General features: G+C 39.3%; 1 protein-coding gene across 4 annotated transcripts in view; it reads right to left on the bottom strand.

Annotated features, from left to right (window-relative positions):
• The window catches only part of LOC122563474 (proto-oncogene tyrosine-protein kinase Yrk-like), a 300,778-nt gene that overhangs the window by 176,852 nt on the left and 109,648 nt on the right, over positions 1 to 14,278 (bottom strand). For 2 of the 4 annotated variants that reach the window (XM_043717232.1, XM_043717233.1), the window contains exon 2: positions 11,728 to 11,901. The exons of the other annotated variants lie outside the window; for them this stretch is intronic. The gene's annotated coding sequence lies outside the window, so the exon portion shown is untranslated. The remainder of the gene's footprint in view (positions 1 to 11,727; positions 11,902 to 14,278) is intronic. 4 annotated transcript variants of the gene reach the window in all.

Raw genomic sequence — 14,278 nt, 5'->3', positions numbered from 1 at the left:
CTGTTGTAATCTGAGGTAACCCTCTTCGCTGTCCACTACACCTCCAATTTTGGTGTCATCTGCAAATTTACTAACTGTACCTCTTATGCTCACATCCAAATCATTTATATAAATGACAAAAAGTAGAGGGCCCAGCACTGATCCTTGTGGCACTCCACTGGTCACAGGCCTCCAGTCTGAAAAACAACCCTCCACCACCACCCTCTATCTTCCATCTTTGAGCCAGTTCTGTATCTAAATGGCTAGTTCTCCCTGTATTCCATGAGATCTAACCTTGCTAATCAGTCTCTGGGGAACCTTGTCGAATGCCTTACTGAAGTCCATATAGATCACATCAATCTTCTTTGTTACTTCTTCAAAAAACTCAATCAAGTTTGTGAGACATGATTTCCCATGCACAAAGCCATGTTGACTATCCCTGATCAGTCCTTGCCTTTCCAAATACATGTACATCCCATCCCTCAGGATTCCCTCCAACAACTTGCCCACCATCGAGGTCAGGCTCACCGGTCTATAGTTCCCTGGCTTGTCTTTACTGCCCTTCTTATACAGGGGCACCACATTTGCCAACCTCCAGTCTTCTGGCACCTCACCTGTGACTATCGATGATACAAATTGGTGGTTATACTTTTGGAAAGTGTCGCAGAAAACTAACAAAAGTTCAAAGTTTATCAATTAACACAAAGGCAAAGTCCCATGGCTATTGGGAATTGGAAGTAAAGATGTAAAGTTCATTATTAATTTAAGACATGGTAATGAAGATTTATTTTACTTTGGAGCAAATTTTATATCCTGTATGATGGATGTTATCTTGAACAGGCTTTACTCCTGATTTGGAGATGCTGGTGTTGGACTGGGGTGTACAAAGTTAAAAATCACACAACACCAGGTTGAACCACCTGATGAAGGAGCGTCGCTCCGAAAGCTAGTGCTTCCAATTAAAGCTGTTGGACTATAACCTGGTGTTGTGTGATTTTAAGGTTTTGCTCCTGTTTTATATGTAATTATAAAGGCTACCAATTTCACAACGTGGGCTGAGGAAACAGGGTTTTGGTCTGGAATGATCATGGATGAGCGCATGAAAAGCCATAACATTCAAGGCCTCTTCAGGGCCAAGTGCTGGAAAGTGGAACTAGTGTAGATTTAGAATAATTTCTGTTGGTGTAGACTCAATGGGCTGAATGGCCTCTTCCTTACTATATGATTCTAGGATTCTAACGAAAGCACTGTGGCTACAGACTCATGCTCACTTTCCTCTGAATCAATAAAAACTGATCATCACTAATGCATTGAAAACATAATAAGTCCCCAGTTGTTTAGTTACTAAATGCGCGACATTGTGCAAAGCTGATGACTGTTCACTGATGATTGCACAGTATGCAGTACTCCTGGCAACTCTTCAAATGCTGCAGAAGTCCATTTCCATATGCACTAAGATGTGGAAAATATTCTGACTTGGAATGATAATTAGCAAGTAATATTTATGCGACACAAGTGCCAGAAAACAACAATCTCCATTAAAAAAAAAGAATCTAACCATTGCCCCTTGACATTCAATGGCATTATTTTTGCTAAGTCTCTCATCATTGACATCATGCAGGTTATTGACTAGAAACTGAATTAGATCAGCCAAATAAATACCATGAATACAAGAACAGGTCAGAGGTCAGAAATTCACAGCAAGTCACTCACTTCTTGACTCCCTCCTGACAGCAAGCCAAGAGTGTGATAGGATACTTCCCACTTGCCTGAATGAGTGCAGCTCCAACAACATGAATGAGCTGCCAGAGGAAGTAGTAGAGGATAGTACAATTGCAACATTTAAAAGGCATCTGGATGGGTATATGAATAGGAAGGGTTTGGAGGGATACGGGCCAGGTGCCGGCAGGTGGGACTGGATTAGGTTGGGATATCTGGTCAGCATGGACAAGTTGGACCGAAGGGTCTGTTTCCGTGATGTACATTTCTATGACTCTAAAACACTTGAGAAGCTTGACATCATCCAGGATAAAGCTGGCTACTAGAATGGCATCCCATCCACCATCTTCAACCTCCACTCCCTCAGTAGCAGTGTGCACCATCTACAAAACGCACTACCAACATTCATCAAGGCTTTCCCAAGAAAACTTACCAAAGTTACAATTGTTTCACTGAGGAGGACAAAAACAGAAGATACTTTGCCTGCAAGGTTCGCTTCAAGTCATACACAATCCTGACATGGAGCTGTATCACTGTGCTTTCAGTCTTGTTGGGTCAATTCCCTTCCTAACAGCACCATGGATGTACGGACATGGACCGCAGCGGTTCAAGAAGGCAGCTCCCCACCACCTTCTCAAGGGGCAATTCGGGATGGGGAATAAATGTTAGCCCAGCCAGTGACACCCACGTCACATGAAAGAATGAGGAAAAAGTAAATTGCATTCATCAAAAAGGTGTCATCTTTAGTTCTTAGATTCTGGTCACTCTATCTACTCACTTCCTGTTGGAAGCTATAACATGGCACAATTCTACAAGTATCATGCCTTCGCGGTACATTTATACAAGAGTAAATACAGTCATTAAACCTCTCACAATCACTAAATAAGAGAGTGCACAAATTTTGGTTCATTTGTAATTTTTTTTAAAGTCTATTTTGCTCAGAATTCTTAGATATCATTTAGTTTAATTAAAACAAAGAACATTCTTGGATTAGGTGAGACAATGAATGTGAAGGAATGTAGAGATCTGCATAAATAATTTATTATTTTTATAGATTTTAATGAAACTAGGGTGAAAACAAACATTTCACAAACACTGTATCTGATTCCTTTGAGATTATAAATAGAAGTGTTCTACAATGTATACAATTTTAATCCAAATGTCAAAATAACAGTGGAAATATTTGGAGCTGTGTAGACAATATCATTAATAATTCCAACATCTTTTTCAATGATTACAGGCAAGGTCTTACTACTGTAGCTATAACATATTTAATGCTTAACATAAAATGTAATATTTATTTTAATATAAAAACAATCCCAAAGTGCTTCACAACTTGAGATTGATATTGAAAAATAACGGCCAAGCCAAAGACAACAATTAGGATGACTGAACAATCGTTTAGTTAAAACGATAATTTTTCAGGAGATTTGTGAAAAACTCTCAGGAAGGCTTGTGTCATAGGTGGGCAAAGAGAAAGTGGATGTATAAAATGTAAGATTGGGAGGCTCAGAGAGGGCAGGGAAAACGAAAGGTAAAAAAATGTAGCAACAATAGAGTTGGGTATGGGGGCATTAGAAGATGAGGACGAAGTGTTTACATGTAATTACTGGATGTCAAGAAGCCAATGCTAGTCAGCAAAGTAATATATAAGCAGAGTTTAGTATGGGATGGGTAGATACCTTTTGGATAATGTGCACTTTGATAAAGGAACTCATCAAGATTCACCGGTGTGTAGAACTGCCAATGACTATTAACACTCTTCCTCATTTTGACAAAGTGGGACATAATGACCACACAAGGTTTAGATTCCTGTATTGTAGCGTTTAAGTACACTTAAGTACACTTTGTTTTCTCAGGAAAACTACTTAACTATAGTTGGCCACATCTTGTAAATGACAAACTAGGTATTCTTCAGTCTCAACTAATAAAAGGGCACCAGCAATGTGCAATCTGTTAAAAGAATGAGAAAGGGAATGCTGTAGAGTGTGTAAGAACTTGCAGGAGCGTGAGTATTCTATTATATAAATAATTGATATACACTGTACATAATGAATAATTATGTAAATAAGAGTTGTTCTTGCTCAACACTTCACCAGAAATATGGTTTTATTGAAAAAAGTGGAGCCACCCAATATAATTTCCATAAATGTGAAGTATGTAAGCAAAGAGTTGAGGAAGGGCACAGGAAATGTAAGATTAAATATATCTGATTGACTATCCAAGTTACAATCCTCCACTGAATAAAATAACATTGGAGTGGATTTGGCACAGCATGAGAACTCAAATGCAGTGAATTAGATTGTCCTTGTTAACAATAATTCAGATTTTATATTAATTTTTATTTCAAGTTTATTGAATTGTATGCTATATTGAAGTTCCTTGAAAGAGATACAATAAATCTACAATCTGGATTAGGAATTAGGTGCCAGGCCTTGGTTTGAACCATGAATCATTTCACAGCTATAATGGCCATATCACACTAATATAGAAATGAAACTTGAATGTAATTATATATTCAATATAATATCGAATAAATTGGGGTTCAAAGCTTTCTCTTACTTGATATTTGAGGACAGTATCCACAGACCTATGTATAATTACAGTTCCAATTCACAAATCTAGAGCTCATGAATTAAAAATGTAGCAATTTTGGAATATGTTTCAGAATGGACTAGTTTGTTTTCTTGCCAGATTGGGATAGATAATTGAGAATTTAGAGAATTCATGTACATTATATCACAGTAATCAGATCGTCTGGGCTGGCAGTATAAAATTATACATAATTGCAAAACTAACTTGTTTAGAAAAACCATATACTAACCGTTTGAAGTCCAGCCAAGAAAAAGAAAGATCCTTTCCTGTCGTTGAAACATTTTTGCTGATTTCCCAACAAACCTTTAATAAAAAGGCTCTTCCATCCCCATGAGAACAACTTTGGGACTTTCTGCTTCTTCCATGAACAAAGGACGAAACTGTCCTCATTCTTCAGCACCATCAGATCCCCAAAATGACACTTTTTTACCTCCTCCTCTCTCAGTGTTCAAGGCCCTCTCACTCTTTCAAGGTGAAGCAATGATTTACATGTACTTTTTTCAAGGTACTCTGCTATAATCACTGACTACAATGATAGTATTCTGCAAGACCAAACACAGACTGGGGGGGAGGTGACAACATTGACAAGCGCTTGTACTCTGTCTAAAAGCATGACCCTAACCTTCTGATCACTTGCCATTGCAGTTCCCCATCGCAGCCCCATGTTTACACCAGCTGCTGCAGTCTCCCAGTGAGACTCAATGAAAACTCAAGGAACACCACTCTTTCAATTCGGCACTTTACTGCCTTCTGGACTCAAAACTGAGCTCAACCAATACACACTATAAACTTGGACTTTGTTTCTGCTTTCTGTTTACAAAAGGCTGCTCTGAATCTTGTTTATCATAGTTTTTGCTTTTCAGCAATGTGGTAGTCTGGTTTAAATTCCAGAGCAGACAGAACCATATGTTTCAGAGTCTACCAGGACATCACAACATGTGATGTTTTGGTGTAAAGATGCCCCCCTCTTCTTGAGATCCTCTCTCAAAGATGTGCAGGTCAGGTGAATTGGCCATGCTAAATTGCCCGTAGTGTTAGGTAAGGGGTAGATGTAGCTGTATGGGTGGGTTGCGCTTCGGCGGGGCGGTGTGGACTTGTTGGGCCGAAGGGCCTGTTTCCACACTGTAATTAATATAATCTAATCTAATCTAATCTAGTCTGGTTTAAATTCCAGAGCAGACAGAACCATATGTTTCAGAGTCTACCATGACATCACAACATGTGATGTTTTGGTGTAAAGATGCCCCCCTCTTCTTGAGATCCTCTCTCTGGGTCATGGAGTCAATGCACTGTCGTAAATCAGTTAACTCCATGCACATAATGTATCAATAAGCACAGAGCCCAGACTATATGTGTAACTCTGTGACAGTAAATAGTGGTAGAAATAAACTTCAAGATATCTGACTCGACAAGGACCCAGGTTCTATGGTATCTGTATGCGGATTAAAGTTTAAAAATCCATAAAGCATAGCAGACAAAGCTGTTCATTATTCTGGATTAGTGGTGCTGGAAGAGCACAGCAGTTCAGGCAGCATCCAAGGAGCTTCGAAATCGAAGGGCTTTTGCCCGAATCATCGATTTCAAAGCTCCTTGGATGCTGCCTGAACTGCTGTGCTCTTCCAGCACCACTAATCCAGAATCTGGTTTCCAGCATCTGCAGTCATTGTTTTTACAAAGCTGTTCATTATTCTCCCATTTACACTTATTCTGAAAAAGTGCTTCATTTCTTTACAACAATCTTTGCATTTTGTTCCATGATGTCATTGATATTTCATCTCTCTAATTTTCCACTTAATCCTCAGGTATTTTGTTTTGTTGCACTATCTGCTCCTTACTTTCAAAGGCATAGAACCCTATTTCAGTTCTGAAGAAGTCATATCAGACTCAAACTATTCACTCAGATTCATGTCTTGGCACAAATAATCATTCAAATGAGAATCCAGAGAAAATGAGCTGAACAGATTGAGTTCTGTAAAACGTTGGTGAATTAATATCTGCTTCACAGCGGTCAATGGAGCGTCTGAACATCCTTCACATAATTGGGCAGCATGATAACCTTTCCTTGTGTTTCATATTTTAGAGAAAAAATGTCACTCTGTTTTCCAATATCATACCTGGAGACATGGAGATAACTAGATATGGATGTTTGATATAGATATGCATGTACACTGTGTTACATATATGTACTTATTTACAAATGGTTAATGTTGTATCTGTGCCCAAAGGGTCACAAATCACAACACAAAGACATTGATATTGCAGCTAAGAAGTTATTGAATAACTGTTTTACAGTGAGGTTTGTACTTCATTGCAGCTAAATAATCTCCACTCATTCTGAGTACATCTACTGAGAGATGGGGTCAATATTGCAAAATTCCAACTCCGTAAACCATTTCCTCTGTGTATTGAGCAAGAAATAACTTTTACTGTTCCATTACAAAACACACAGAGGCATTTTACCTCAGTTTTGTTCATTTATTGAGCTATAACATCATTGAATCAGAGAATGGTTACTGCTCAGATGCAGACCATTCAACCCCCTCATGTTTCATCCAGATCTCTGCACAGAGTGACTCCAGTTTCCTGCCTTTTCACCAAAGCCCTGCCAATGCGTTTCTCCAAATAATTTTCCAATTCTCTTTTGAAGGCTGTAATTAAACTTGCCTCCATTGTACTTTCTTACAATGTATTCCAAATCCCAAAAGTTTCCTGTATTAAAAAACCTTTTTAACTCATGTTATTTTTGGTTATTTAGCTTATTATCTCAAATTGGTGTTCTCTGATTCTTGATTGTTCTGCAATAGGAACAGTGTCCCTCCATCTGCTCTATCCAGAATCCAAGGAATTTTGATTGCTGGTCATAGAGTCATAGAGATGTACAGCAAGGAAACAGACCCTTCGGTCCAACCCGTCCATGCCGACCAGATATCCCAACCCAATCTAGTCCTATTAAATCTCACCTCAGCCTTCTCTTCTCTAATTTATCCTCATCCCTGGAACCATTCTTGTGAATAATTCCTTTGAAATAAACATCTGAATGTGTAAAACTATTCACTGTTTCCTGTCTGAAAAAGCATCTTCTCATAGCTGTCAATATTAAATTGTACCTGTACACATAATTGTGATGATATTATGGAGCTGCTCCCCACTGGGCTTAAATAGCACAGTGTAGGTGGAGTTAATGAGACAGTAAGTACATGTGAAGAGAGAAACACATGTAGAGAATAGTCTTTTAAAAATGTAATGGTAAGATTAAGACCTGGTACATCTTAAGTTCCCATGTATAGTCCTTGAATATAGAACATAGAGCAGTACAGTACAGGAACAGATCCGTCAGCCTGTCTATATCTGCACTGACCATGATGCCATTCAAACCTAATCTGATCTGCCAGCGCATGGTCTGTATCCCTCTATTTCCCATCTGTTCATGTGTCTGTCTAAATGCCTCTTAAATATTACTGCTTCTACCATCTCCCTGGCAACACAGTCCCAGCATCTACCACTTTCTACTTTAAAAAAAACTTGCCTCTCACATCTCCTTTAAACTTTTCCCCTTCTCACCTTAAACCTATGCCCTCTAGTATTTGATGTTCCTACCCTGGGGTAAAGACTCTGCCTATCCACCTTATCCAGATCTTTCATAATGTTCTATATTTCTCTCTGATCCACCACAGTCTCCAACGCTCTAGCAAAAACAATCCAAGTCTGTTCAACTTCTCCTTATAGCTAACACACTCGAATCCAGGAAACATCCTGGTAAACCTCTTTTGCACCTTCTTCAAAACCTCCACATCATTTCTATCTTGTGACAATCAAAAGTGCACACAATACTTCAAATGTGGCTTAGCTAAAGGTTTACACAGCTGCAAAATGGCATATAGTGTAGGTGAGTACAATACAATGAATGAAATACTAAAGTAGCCTAATCCTGAAGGTAGTTCTTGACCTTGCCTTCACCTTGTCCAGTCTGTCTTGAGCCCAATCTCTTAGACGCTGGCATAAAACCACAAAACAAAACTGTAACCTGTCTTCCCATCCTGTTAATGTATCAAAATCCTCCTGAAATATTTCATGGACATACTCATTGTTGGCCAAAATACCTACATTTGTGTCAACTGCAGATTGTGCTAATTGTGTGACATGCACAAGTCCAGACCATTTACACTGAAACAAAACAGAAATGCTCCCACCACTGCCTCAGAGGGCACCATCCCAATCTGAGCAACACCCACAATGCATTTGTTTTCTGGATGACAACCCATTTACTAATCCATGCTGCTACATTTCTGGGCTTAAAAATGTGTTGCTGGAAAAGCGCAGCAGGTCAGGCAGCATTAAAGGAACAGGAGAAGGGCTTATCCCCAAAACGTCGATTCTCCTGTTCCTTTGGTGCTGCCTGACCTGCTGCGCTTTTCCAGCAACACATTTTTAAGCTCTGATCTCCAGCATCTGCAGTCCTCACTTTCTCCTCCCTGCTATTTTTCTGGGTGTGCCATGGGGCTGAATTTCAGGAATACGTTCCTATCAGAGGGATCATTTTAGGCTAACTTAACCAGAAAGAATCTGACAGAAATGGATGATCTGAATCTGTCAGCCTCCCTGATTAAGTTCAAGTTAAGACTTGCCTTTCCCAACCATCTTGAAGTATTGTGAGCAGATCTGGGCACCAACCCTTAGGAAGGATATGTTAGCCTTGGAGAGAGTACAACATAGGTTTACAAGAATGATAACTGGACTTTAGAGGTAATGACAAGTAATTATACAAATTGGACCTGTTTCCTCTGGAATTTGGAAGTCTGAGGGTCTAAGGCAGGCACATCGATTAAACCACAGATCAGCCATGATCTCACTGAAAGGTGGAACAGGCTCAAAGGGCTGAATGGCCTACTCCCATTCCTATCTCTGAACATCTACGTCCACAACAATACCTTTAGTGTATACTCAGATAATTCCCGAAAGAAAAAGACCCTATTACGTTTGTCACACATGACATTCCCTTAGTAAACTAATTCCAACTGGTTCACGGCCATCTAGTTGCTAAAGTGCAGTAAATAACTTAATGTTCAATATGAGAGTCTTTTCTAAATGGGAGAGGAAGTGGTCTCCTTTGACCATACGTGACAAAGCAGTTCCTGTCAATTCCTAAACATAAATAGAATGGTGGCAGCAAACCGACCAGATGATGAGGTTTGGTTTTAACTGCACATACAACACTGACTGACCCCATCTCTGGGCCTGGAGGCCTACGTTCATATCCCACCCCCTCCAGAGGCGTCTAACAATATCTCTGAACAGCTTGACTAGAAAATATCTGCAGGCTGACTGCACAAACTGAGATGGCAACCATTGCATATCCATTATTCTGTTCTTCTTCCCCATTTCGATTGGCCCTACTGGACTGATTATGTGTGTGGGCATTGCTGGTATTACCAAACTGTAGTTGCCCTTGAGAAGGTGGTAGTGAACTACTGCAGGTAGATGCATTAGGGAGGAGTGAGAGATGGGGGGAGGGAGGGAGAGAGTGAGAGAGACAGTGAGAGAGAGAGACACGGAGAGGGAGAGACAGTGGGGAGAGAGAGAGGGAGACAGACGGGGAGAAAGAGAAACGGGAGAGAGAGAGAGATGGGAGGAGAGAGACAGGGGAGGCAGAGAGACGGTGGGGGAGAGAGAGAGAGAGACGGGGGGGCGGGTGTTAACTTGGAATGGGATGGAATGTCCATGTGATTTTGACTTTAGCATTCAGTGAAATACATAATTATAAGATATTTTCAAATTAATTCATTTAACAACACCTTCCAAACCCATGACCACTTCCATCTATAAGGACAAGGGCAGCAGATACATGGGAGCACCACCCACTGCAGGTTACCCTCCAAGCCACTCACCATCCTGACTTGGAAACATATTGTCGTTCCTTCACTGTCTTTGGGTCAAAATCCTGGATTTCCCTCCCTAAGGACATTGTGGGTCTACCTACAGCACATGGCCTGCAGCGGTTCAAGAAGGCAGCTCATCCCCACCTTCTCAAGGGGCAACTAGGGATGGGCAATAAATACTGGACCCAGCCAGCGACACCCATATCCCAAAAATGACTAAAACTTTATCACTATATCAGGAGGTGATTTAAAAACTACTTTAGATCTTGGATTTGGGAAGCAGCAAAAAAAATCCTGCATTTTAAAACAAAAGTGAATTATCATCTGTTAATGCCATTTGAAATTGACATGCAAAATATAGAGGGTTCTTAAAATTCAAAACTGTTACTCTTTTTAACACAGGTTAATTAGATTGCAGCCTGTTGGTTAATTATTAGGGTATGGATTAAACAAAGCATAAAAACAGCCATGGATCTGTCGTAGTGTCCCTACTCTTTGGGCCACATTTAAACCCCAGGCCATGTCATAATGTTTCTGGGTAGTTAAAAACAGACCTGAATTCCATCTATAAAGACATTTTATCTCAAGAATTAATATGCTGATAAGTGAGTTCAGAGCAGTCAAATAAGTAACTGGGCATTGGTAAGGGAGAGGAACAGACAGCAAGGGATTTGATCTGCACACGTCTCCATAAAATTAAATTTTACGAGCTCCATAACTGCAGTCAAACAGATGCTGCTCATAGCTGATTTTTATGACTTTCTTTTGCTTTCCTGCTCCCAACTGGGAGATATTTTCCCTCACAGAACAGTTTTGCCCCTCAGTGCAAACCTTGAACATTCTATTCCCTTGCATTATCCTCCTGCAGGAAGGTAAAGCTAAAAACCATCTGTTTCCGGCCTGCACCTTCCTGAGTGAATGGCAAGCTTCCAATATCAACTGGGGCAGCTGCCTTTAGCAAGATATGACAGACAAAAATAGAGAAATCATCATCTTTGATTTTGTATAACAAGGGTAACTCAATCGAAAACGGCATCTGCTAGTCCTAACTGTAGGTGTCTTCAAGAACTGTCCTTTGTATTGCATTGAAAGTATCCTGCAGATTCAAGCAACTGACCACACTTGAAGTAACCTTCCCCACTGTTAGATATCTGAAGAAGACCTCTAAGTATCCCCTGGAGATCTCGGGCAATAGAAGTTATAAAATTGTAACCTTGTCATTTTCATGGATGAATTCAGAGGCGTTTTAATTGTTTCTCAATAGAGGGAGTTTTACTGTGTAGATTTCAAACATTCTCAAGTTAAACAGTGGGAGAGAACAGTTCTCAAGCCACTTCGGCAGACAAAGCTCCATTATCCAATAAACCTTCAACCTGTCACTGCTGTTTAAGGGCAAAATGTCATGTCATTCAATGGCAATCAAACAACACACTGCAGCCAATCACCAAGCACTGGTCAAAACCTCAAACCCAACATATTGAAGATCAAAAGATGCACAAAAACACCATGAATTCCAAATTTCCCCTCCAAATTACAGAGCACCCAGGCTGCAAAATACCTTGCCATTCGTTCACTGTCGCAGAGCCAAATTTCTGGAATTCCCCTCCTAATAACAGTGTGCGTCTCACTGGTTCAAACTGTTCAAGAAGATGTCTCACCACCAACTTCCAGGACAATCAGGGAGAGGCAGTAAATGTTGGCCGAACCACAGATGATCACTTCCAATGAATGACTGAAGAGAAAAGAAACCTTGATAAACATTATTACCTCCAAAGAAATCGATGTGATTTCAAAAAGCAGTGTCCTTAAAGCTTACATGTATCATGGATTTCAAATTCAAGTGCCACCTATTTCAGTGAGACATCAACAGCTGAAAGTACTCACCCAATGGAAGTCAGGGAACAACCCTTCTTTCAATGCTATCCTAAAATTTAGGGCTTAAATGTTTATAGCAGAAATTAAATTGGTGCATAACCTTCTGCCTTACATTATTTTTCTGTGAGCCATTTTGCTATAAATACATGTAGTCGGTGATTTTCCTGTCAGGTGATGTTGCAGGCAGCTACATGGTCTCCATTAAACATCAACCACAATGGGAGGAAATTATTAGATCCGGACTATACAGGTTTGAGTTTATATGAGCTTTTGCAAATTGTGGAAGACGTTGATCACATGAAATACCCAATGTTGCTGTTTGTTTGTTCTTGGGGGACCTTGCTCTCTGGTGGGTAGCATCTTCTTCTGATTTCTCTTCCCATGAGGATTAAGGCAATTGTTTTCATATAGAGAAAGGAATAACTTCATTTTCTTCCAAAGACACGTTTTTAAAAAAAATCGTATATGGGAAGTGGGCATCGCTGGTAACGCTAACATTTGTTACCTACACATTTACCCTGAATGTCTCACTAGGCCATTACCAGAGGGCAGTTAAGAGTCAACCATATTGCTATGGGTTGAGAGTCACATCCAGGCCAGACGGAGTAAAGACAGCAGATTTCCTTCCTTAAAAGGCATTCGTGAAACATATGAGTTTTTACAACAAACAGAAATGACAAGGTTGCCATTAAATGAGTTTTTAATTCTAAATTACATTGAGCTAAATTTTAACATCTGCTGTGGTGGAATTAAAGGTTGTGCCAAACTGGATTATGATTTAGTTTCAACTTATATATTTTCAAATAAGAAAAGAACAGGAATATAATAAACACATTACTCCATAAAAGTAGTGATAGGGACCCAGAACAGCAATAAAAACATCCAAAATTAGTAAAAATAGGTTACGATTTCCAGTCAATATCTATTGTCAAGATTCTTCCAATGCAAGTGAACTGGCAATCTAGATCCAGGGTTCTCCATTTCAATTTCAGATTTTTCAGCATTTGTAGCGAGATTAGCAATTGGAGGAAAATGAGCGACCCAGAATATAATCTCGTGTTTACAGAAAACTCAAACTAAAATCAGCTTTGAAATGTACCAAATGCTACAAGCTGCCAGAAGAGATCAGAGATGGACAGTGCAATACAGTAACTATTCAAAATGTTTTGATCATTAAGTTGTCAAGGAGACAGTAAACAGGATAAAATAGATACAGTAAACTAAAGGGAAAGTAAAAGTGACTAATGGATAATTGAAAGCCTGAAAATGAAGATGTAAGTGTTTACTATTCACAGTGGGGTTAATATTTACTTTCTATGAATGCAATGAGAAGTTAGACAGTTCTAAAAATTGAAAACAAAGAGGGAAAAGAATGTACTCTGAGCATTGTCACATGTTCATTGTTAATCAGATTAAATTGTCAGATTAAGGAGCATTAAGAATTTTGAAAATGTACATTGTCTGGTTTTGAAATGATTCTGCAGAGTACTGGAGACTGCAAGTTTCTGGTAATGTTTATGAGAACTTCTGAATGGGAATATACGCGCAGGCATTTGGAGCTGAACAATTTCAAATGGTTTCATTCCTGCTATGATCTATTTCACCTGAAATTCATTCAAACCTTACAGTTGCTTTGATCAGACGGAAATTATTAACAAACAATCTAACAGGTAAATTCCTGTTGGTATTTTATTATTTTATTTCAATTTGTTTGGAGTCATCCTCTCCAGCCTTGACCTCAAGCTTTGAAAAAGAGAATCAGTCATATTGTCTCATACTGGACTTTAAGATGAATGTTTCTAGTTCTTTTTCAGAATTTGAGAGATATGACTGAGATGTAAACCCTCTGGTGTTTATCATTCTCGACTAACATCTTTGAGGCCACTAGTTCAAATTCCAACATGAAATTGGACTCTGCAAACCTGGCATTTTTTTTGTTATTTCAAAGATACACTTTCATAAAAAATATCTTTATATAGTCACAAATGCAATCCTGTTCTGTACTGTTGCATATCAAGGAAACAAACAAACATTGGAGTTTGACTTTATCCATCAAAAGACTTCTCTTACACATAGAATATTAGAGGATGCATCATAAAAACTGCCTGATGTAAATCACACACCAACATCCATCATGGGAAACTATTACATCTCACTTCATTGAACAGGAGATTATCAACTCTTTGTGGAAGCAAGGATAGTTATTAAACATTGCCTGTATCTCGAAAACCAAT

The sequence above is a fragment of the Chiloscyllium plagiosum genome, chromosome 27, assembly GCF_004010195.1.
Source record: "Chiloscyllium plagiosum isolate BGI_BamShark_2017 chromosome 27, ASM401019v2, whole genome shotgun sequence".
Taxonomy (NCBI): Eukaryota; Metazoa; Chordata; class Chondrichthyes; order Orectolobiformes; family Hemiscylliidae; genus Chiloscyllium; species Chiloscyllium plagiosum.
Note: the sequence above shows the minus strand (reverse complement) of the source record. Positions and strands in the feature narration are given on the sequence as shown.